The following is a 7,202-nucleotide window of genomic DNA, read 5'->3' on the forward strand; positions in this document are numbered from 1 at the left end:
CCCAGCTCACACGCTCCCAGCTCACACACTCTCAGCTCACACTCTCACCTCCCACTCTCCCAGCTCACACTCCCAGCTCACACTCCCAGTTCACACTCTCCCAGCTCACACACTCCCAGCTCAAACTCCCAGCTCACACCCTCCCAGCTCACACTCTCAGCTCACACTCCCAGCTCACACTCTCACGCTCCCAGCTCACACTCTCACACTCTCAGCTCACACTCTCACATCTCACACTCTCACATTCTCACTCTCTCCTAACCGTGCCCATCGCGTTCCTCACGCCCGCCTGTCCTTGTGCTTTCTTTCAGACCATTTCAATTGTCTACATAGTGACAGCCTTTGTGGGAGTTGAGGCCTGGTATGCACCTTTCCTGTTTAATTTCTTATATAGAGACCTATTCACTGCAATGATTATTGGTAAGAAGCTCCATGTTGAAGCCTGTCTTTTAAACTCCCCCTTTTTAACCAAGCCGATGTTAATGCTGCTCTGTTTGCTGCCAGGGCTGTTGTTGAGGTGACTAATGGAGGGTGTTCTCACAGCCTGCCCTTTCCCAGCCTTGCAAAACACTGCTGAGTTATTTTGGAGAGTTTAACTCCCGTCTGCCTGGGCTGCCTTCACACACCGGGGGAGCTCAGTTTGGTTGCAGTGAGAGCTGGGGGTGGGGGGTGTTTAGGGGATAAAACCAGTGTGATAAAAGCAGGGTCTTGAGGGGATAAAGCCCCATGTGCTGGGATTTGGCACCCAGTGGGACCTCCCCAGCCTTGGGCTGTTTTTGGGGGGGTCAGGACACTCTTGTTTTGCTGCTGTGGGGCTCCCTCACCCCAGAGCACAAACACTGCGTGGGAGGGACGTTGCAGCCCTGGAGGTGGGTGGGAGCTCTGCTGTGTGGGGATCCTGCCCTCCATCCACCCACCTGAGCATTGAACAATAATGGTAATAATAAAACTGAAATAAAAGCCCAGCCTGTCTCTCCTGTGGTCAGTCCAAAGAAGCTGCTGCAAAGAGCAGAGCTGAGCTGACCTCATTTAATGCCATTTGCCTCGTTCACAGGCTCCTGCTCAGTTTATTTTCTGTGTTCTTTGTAATTACTTCGTTTCAAGTTAATTGCTGTGTTAAGTGCAGTGCCTGCACTTCTATCAGGTTGGATGTTCTGAGCTTTCCTCTGGCAGCCGTGTAACTTCACATGTGAATAATAATAATAATAATGTGCTTCTCCAGTGTGAACAAGAGAGCCCAGTGCCCACAGGGGCAGGGTTTGGGGTAGGAGCTGGGTTATTAAAGCAGGAATATTTCCAGCTGTGTTAAAATACCTTGTGCTGGATAAGCAGGGCAGGAGCTGTGCTGGGCTGTCATGGGTACAGTGGTTGATGGTTCTGATTGGGGTGTAGATCTTTCAGTCATTCAGGTGGTTTGTGTGGTTTGTCAAGTTGTAGTGACGACTTTTTGGCACTGTGGGCACTGGAAGTGTTTGCACACAGCTGGAGAAGCTGCAAACTGCCTTTGTTATGAAGACTGGAAACTCGTGCTCAGCCACATCACTCGTGGCGTTTGCACTCGCCTCACATCCCGTTAGAACTGTGTTATAATTAAACTTTCTCCCCCGTCTAAAGCACAACACCGGGCTCATTAATGCAGCTCTTTCAAATGGAAATGTCTTTAATTTATAGCAGACCTCAGTTTTAATTACAGCCCTTGGAGCAGAGGTAGGAGCACCTACTTCTGAACGTGCCCAGCCGCTCCTGGGGCGCCCTCGGGGCTGGTTTTTGTTGCAAGGCCCTCGAAGCAGCGCCCAGGCAGCTGCACGTGCGGGGGGCATGTGAGGGACCCTCAAAGCAGGGCCTGGGCAGCTACACGTTCAAGGGGCACGTGAGGGACCCTCAAAGCAGGGCCTGGGCAGCTGCACGTTCAAGGGGCACGTGAGGGACCCTCTGCCAGGGCCCTGACGTGGCTCTGTTCTCTTCCAGCCTGTGCTCTCACTGTGACGCTGCCCATGAGCCTGTACAACTTCTACAAGTGAGTTTTTGGGATCCCGGGGTGGTTTGGGTGGGAAGGGACCTTAAATGAATCCAGTCTCACCCTCTGCCACGGGCAGGGACACCTTCCACCAGCCCAGGTTGCTCCAAGCCCCCTCCAACCTGGCCTTGGACACTTCCAGGGATCCAGGGGCAGACACAGCTTCTCTGGGCAACCTGGGCCAGCCCTTCCTCACCCTCCCAGCCAGGAATTCCTTCCCAATCTCCCATCTCTCCCTGCCCTCTGGCAGTTTGAAACCATTCCCTGTGTCCTGTCCCTCCATCCCTTGTCCCCAGTCCCTCTCCAGCTCTCCTGGAGCCCCCTCAGCCATTTCCTGGAGGCAGCACCAGGAATTTCCCATTGATTCCATGTGTTTTTGTTTCTTCCCTTGTGTTCCAGGGCCTATAAAAGCAACACCTTGAAGCACCACTCTGTGTATGAGATCCTGCTGCCCCTCGTGTCCCCGGTGCTGCTGTTCCTGCTCTGCACCACGTGGATCTTCCTGTCCCCCTCTGACATCCTGGAGGTCCAGCCCAGGCTCTTCTACTTCATGGTTGGAACAGCCTTTGCCAACATCTCTGTGAGCAGCTTTTGCTTTATGCTTGAGAAACTGGAGAGTTAGTTAAATTGAGTGTTCTCAGAGGCTCGTGCACCCTCTGTGCTGTGGACAGCAAAGTGCTGATGGGAAGGGAGCTCCTGCTTCATTTTTGGGGGTAAATGTAAAAGGGCAGGGACTGATTTTTTTGGTCAGAATCTGATCTAGCTGCATGTTCATAGATTTGCAGAATCCTTGAGGTTGGGAAGGGCTTTTAAGATCATCAGGTCAAGCCGATCCCCCAGCACTGCCCAGGCTGATCCACACTGAGCCATGTCCCCAAGTGCCACATCCACAGGGATTTTAAATCCCTCCATAGATGGGGACTCCACCACCTCCCTGGGCAGCTGTACCAGGGCTGGACAGCCCTTTCCATGCAGGAATTCTCCCAATATCCAACCTGAGGCTCCCCTGGCACAGCTGGAGGCCATTCCCTCTCCTCCTGTCCCTTGTTCCCTGGGAGCAGAGCTCAACTTCCCCCCGGCTCCCCCCTCCTGTCAGGGAGTTGCGGGGCAGGAAAAGGTCCCTCCTGATCCCTCTTTTCTCTGGAATGAGCTCCCACAGCTCCCTCAGACCCTCCTGCTGCTCCAGCCCCTTCGCAGCTCCCTTCCCTTCCCTGCCCACGCTCCAGCCCCTCCCTGTGTCTCCTGTCTGAGGAGCCCAGACCTACCCCAGCACTGGAGGTGCCCCAGCAGTGCCAGCACAGGGACATCCCCCGTGCCCTGGGGACAGCACCCCGGGGCTCAGGGAGCCCAGCCCGTGCTCAGGCCGTGCCCTGTCCCCAGTGCCAGCTGATCGTGTGCCAGATGAGCAGCACGAGGTGCCGGCCCCTGCACTGGATGCTGCTGCCCATCGCGGCCGCGCTGCTGCTCGTCGCCTCGGGGCTGGCGGCCCACAGCGAGACGCTGCTGCTCTACCTGCTGACGGCCTTCCTCACCCTGGCACACATCCACTACGGCGTGCTGGTGGTACGTGGGGCTCGGGGGCCGCTGCTCTGCTGCCGGACGGGGCGGGGAATGGGGTGGGGAAAAGCAGGAGCGCGGATGGGAAGGGCCGGGAAAGCGGGAGCGCGGGTGGGAACGGCCCGGGGGTGCTGCCCGGGGCTGCCTGGACTGTGGGCTGGATCCCTGCAGGGCTGCAGGGGTCTGAGACCTGCTGTACCCCCGGGGATGTGGGAGCTGGAAACAAACCCTGGAATCCCGGAATGGTTTGGGTTGGGAGGGAACTTAACTCATCCAGTGCCACCCCCTGCCACGGGCAGGGACACCTCCCACTAGCCCAGAGTGCTCCAAGCCCCGTCCAACGTGGCCTTGGACACTTCCAGGGATCCAGGGGCAGCCACAGCTTCTCTGGGCAACTTGTGCCAGCCCCTCCCCACCCTCCCAGCCAGGAATTCCTTCCCAATGTCCCATCTCTCCCTGCCCTCTGGCAGTGGGAAGCCATTCCCTGTGTCCTGTCCCTCCAGCCCTTGTCCAGAGTTCTTTTCCAGCTCTCCTGGAGCCCCATCAGGCACTGGAAGGAGCTCTGAGGTCTCCCACTGAGGTCTCCAAGGCACTGGGAGAGCCGGGATGTAGGAGGGATGTCCCTGGTAGGGAAAGTGGGAACACTGGAGCTGCAAGGCCACCTCCCCTGCTGTCAGGGCTGAGATCCAGGGATTTGCTCCTCTTGCTGTGCCTGAGTTTTGATCAAGACGGAAAACAAACTTGTAGAAGACCCAAGTCCCATCAGGAACTTGGGACTTGCCAAGGTGGGGACACCCTCCTTGGGAAGCCCCTTCTCCTGGGAAACCCAGCTCCAACGTGGAGCCTCAGAGTCGAGTTCCAGCTGTAATTCCAGCCAGGAGTTACAGCCAGATTGTCCCGTCTTTCCAATCAGGACAAAGAGGCTCCTGTGCAACAAGGATTTGAGTAACTAAGGAACGTAAAGAAATTTGGTCTTGGAATCACAGCTGGAGATGGGACTGACTGGGTGGGAAATCCTCCTGCCCACCTTTGCCCATCCCCTCCCAGGAACCTCCTGGAGACTGTTCCCCTCCTTCCCTCTCTCTGGCTTTCCAGGGGCCCATCCATCCCCTTCTTCCAGGATAAAAGTCACTTAGAGCTGAAGAGCCTTTAAAGGCTTTGTGACTGGGGCATAACCCCAAACTGCTCCGAATCTGGTAGGGGTGATTAGGAACAAACCCTCTGTTCCCAGCTCAGCCTCCTTCCACGGGAAGTATCCGGCCCCCAGTTTGAATGGATTCAGGGATGTTTTTAATATAGAAATCTGAGATATCAAATTAATTTCAGCAAAGTAATGAAAGCAATGCTGGGAGGAGCAGAGAGGGAGCGGGGTAAAATGTGAGGGGGACAATCCTGCAGGCCTGGGCTCAGAGCAGCATTCCTGACTCCTGGCCCTCGGGAGGGCAGGAACAGCAGTGAGCCTGATCCCAGGTGGGCCAGGAACAGCAGTGAGCCTGATCCCAGGTGGGCCAGGCTGTTACCTGGGGAGGTGTGGGAAGGCAGCAGGGCTGCTCCCTGTGGATCCAGAGCCTGGCCAGCCCCGACACCAGGGACACAGATCCGTGGGGAGCGTGCAGGGTGGGCACAGGGGAGTGCAGGAGGGCGGCAGGGGCGTGTTCCCGGGAGCAGGTCTGGCTCTCTGCCCTCTCCCCTCGGCCCTGCCAGCCTGGCTGACCCATTCCTGTGTGTGCCCCGTCCCCAGGTGAGCCAGCTGAGCAGGCACTTCAACATCCGGCCCTTCTCCCTCAAGAAGCCCACCCCGGACTGACTAGGGCTGGAGGAGGAGACAGTGGGCCTGCGCTCCGCAGAGGGACTGTAAATACCTGCTGCAAACCCCTGTAAATACTTCGGCCATCCCACAGACCCAGCCTCCTCCCCCTGGACGGGCACCAGGGCCGGGACATGGCCGGGGACACTCCCACCCTCCTCTGGCACCACAAAGGGGCTTCGCCTGGAGCAGGAGGAGCCTCCAAGTCACCGCTACTGTATCTGAGACCAGCTGAATGTTCCCAGGGAAACGTCCAACGCCGGCTCTTGCTCAGGTAAAGCTGGATGGGGATGCAAAGGCTTTACCTGAGCAAAGCCCCTCTGGGCCTGTCACCAAAACCAACACGGGGCTCGTTTCTCCGAGGTCGGGGGAACATCCTGGTGGTCGGGGGGAGTTCCTGGCTGTCCCCAGCCCTGCTGGACAGCCCTCGGCCTGGGCTGGTACCTCTGGGGCACATGGTGACAGCTCTCCCACGTTCTGTCCTGCCTTCCTGCATTTGGGCAAATATTGCACCTTTTTTAAGAGGGGAAGGGGAAGAAAAAAACCCCAGGCACACACACAAAACTTGTAGTTAAATCCTGACTGATGGGGGGGGGGCTTAAAAAGTCAGGGCTCAATTTCCTGTAAGAGTGGGACTGTGGCTTCTGCCTGCCCTGCTCGAGCTGTGGGTGCCTGGGGCCACATCTCAGCCACATCCCTGCCTGTCCGTGTGTGTTCCCAGTCCAGGAGTGGGGTCTGGGCTCCCAGTGGCCACGGGAAGTGTCTGAGCCCACAGGGCCGAGGTCCCACGTCTTCCTCCCAGCAGGGCTGTGCTGTTGTGGTCGGCTCTGCGGGTCCTTGGCTGCCTGAGCCACCACTCCCAGGCACAGCCCGGCCCTTCCCACCAGCGCTTCCACCGCCTGGAGAAGCACCCGGAGCCTCGTGTTGGTCGTGTGTGCACCTTCAGAGCCCTCACTGGGGGGGGGGAGGGTGTGGTGGGAACCCTCCCAAATCCCACTGTCTCCTCGTCCCCGGCGGCCGCGTGTCTCATCCAGGGATCTCTTTGTTTACTGTCTGCTTGTCCAAGACATGTGTGTGTTGATCTGACTTTTTGTTTTTACGATTGAGTTCGAGTGGGGTGGTGAAGACTGAATGCTGATTTTTCTTTTCCTGTTGGCTTGATTTAATGCAGACCTGTGCTTGAATGAAGAGTGTAGCTTAAAGCCAGGCTCTGGAAAGGCTGCATCCGGAAGCGAACAAGCACAGCAGATAGTGCAGGTGTAACTGCCATGGGAACAAAGTCCTCCAGACTCTGATTACTGTGCAACGTGGGGCACAACAGCCTGGTCAGGGCGTTTTCCTTCTGCAGGAGGAGGCTCCTGCTGCTCTAGGAAACCTCCAACGTGTGAGTTACAGCAGCAAGTAGCTGCTGTCTGATGGGTTTGCTTTTGTAAATTGGAATCACTGTCACGCAAGAGACGAGACTTGAAACCCTGAGGTTGAGCTCGTGAGTTCGTGGGGCTCAACTCGGGGCCACTTGGTCACCCCTTGGTCGGCCCATGGTCACACGGTACGGCCTGTGAGGAGCAACTGGGGCCTCCCCCAGGGCTGTGGAGTGAGCAGGTACCTCTGAGGGCTGAGGGATGAACAGGTACCTCCCCAGGGCTGAGAATGAACAGCTACCTCCCTCAAGGCTGAGAATGAACAGGTACCTCCCCCAGCGCTGAGGAATAAAACAGGTACCTCCTCCAAGGCTGAGGAATAAAACAGGTACCTCCCCGTGGGCTGAGGAACAAACAGGTACCTCCCCCAGGGCTGAGAATGAACAGGTACCTCCCCCAG

At 57.2% G+C, this 7,202-nt stretch overlaps 1 pseudogene; it reads left to right on the forward strand.

The window, feature by feature from the left end:
* Positions 1-261: 261 nt before the first annotated feature.
* On the forward strand, positions 262-7,196 carry LOC113941074 (annotated as a pseudogene).
* Positions 7,197-7,202: the final 6 nt, after the last annotated feature.

This window comes from Corapipo altera, unplaced genomic scaffold (assembly GCF_003945725.1).
Source record: "Corapipo altera isolate COAL_440 unplaced genomic scaffold, ASM394572v1 129889, whole genome shotgun sequence".
NCBI classification, from domain to species: domain Eukaryota; kingdom Metazoa; phylum Chordata; class Aves; order Passeriformes; family Pipridae; genus Corapipo; species Corapipo altera.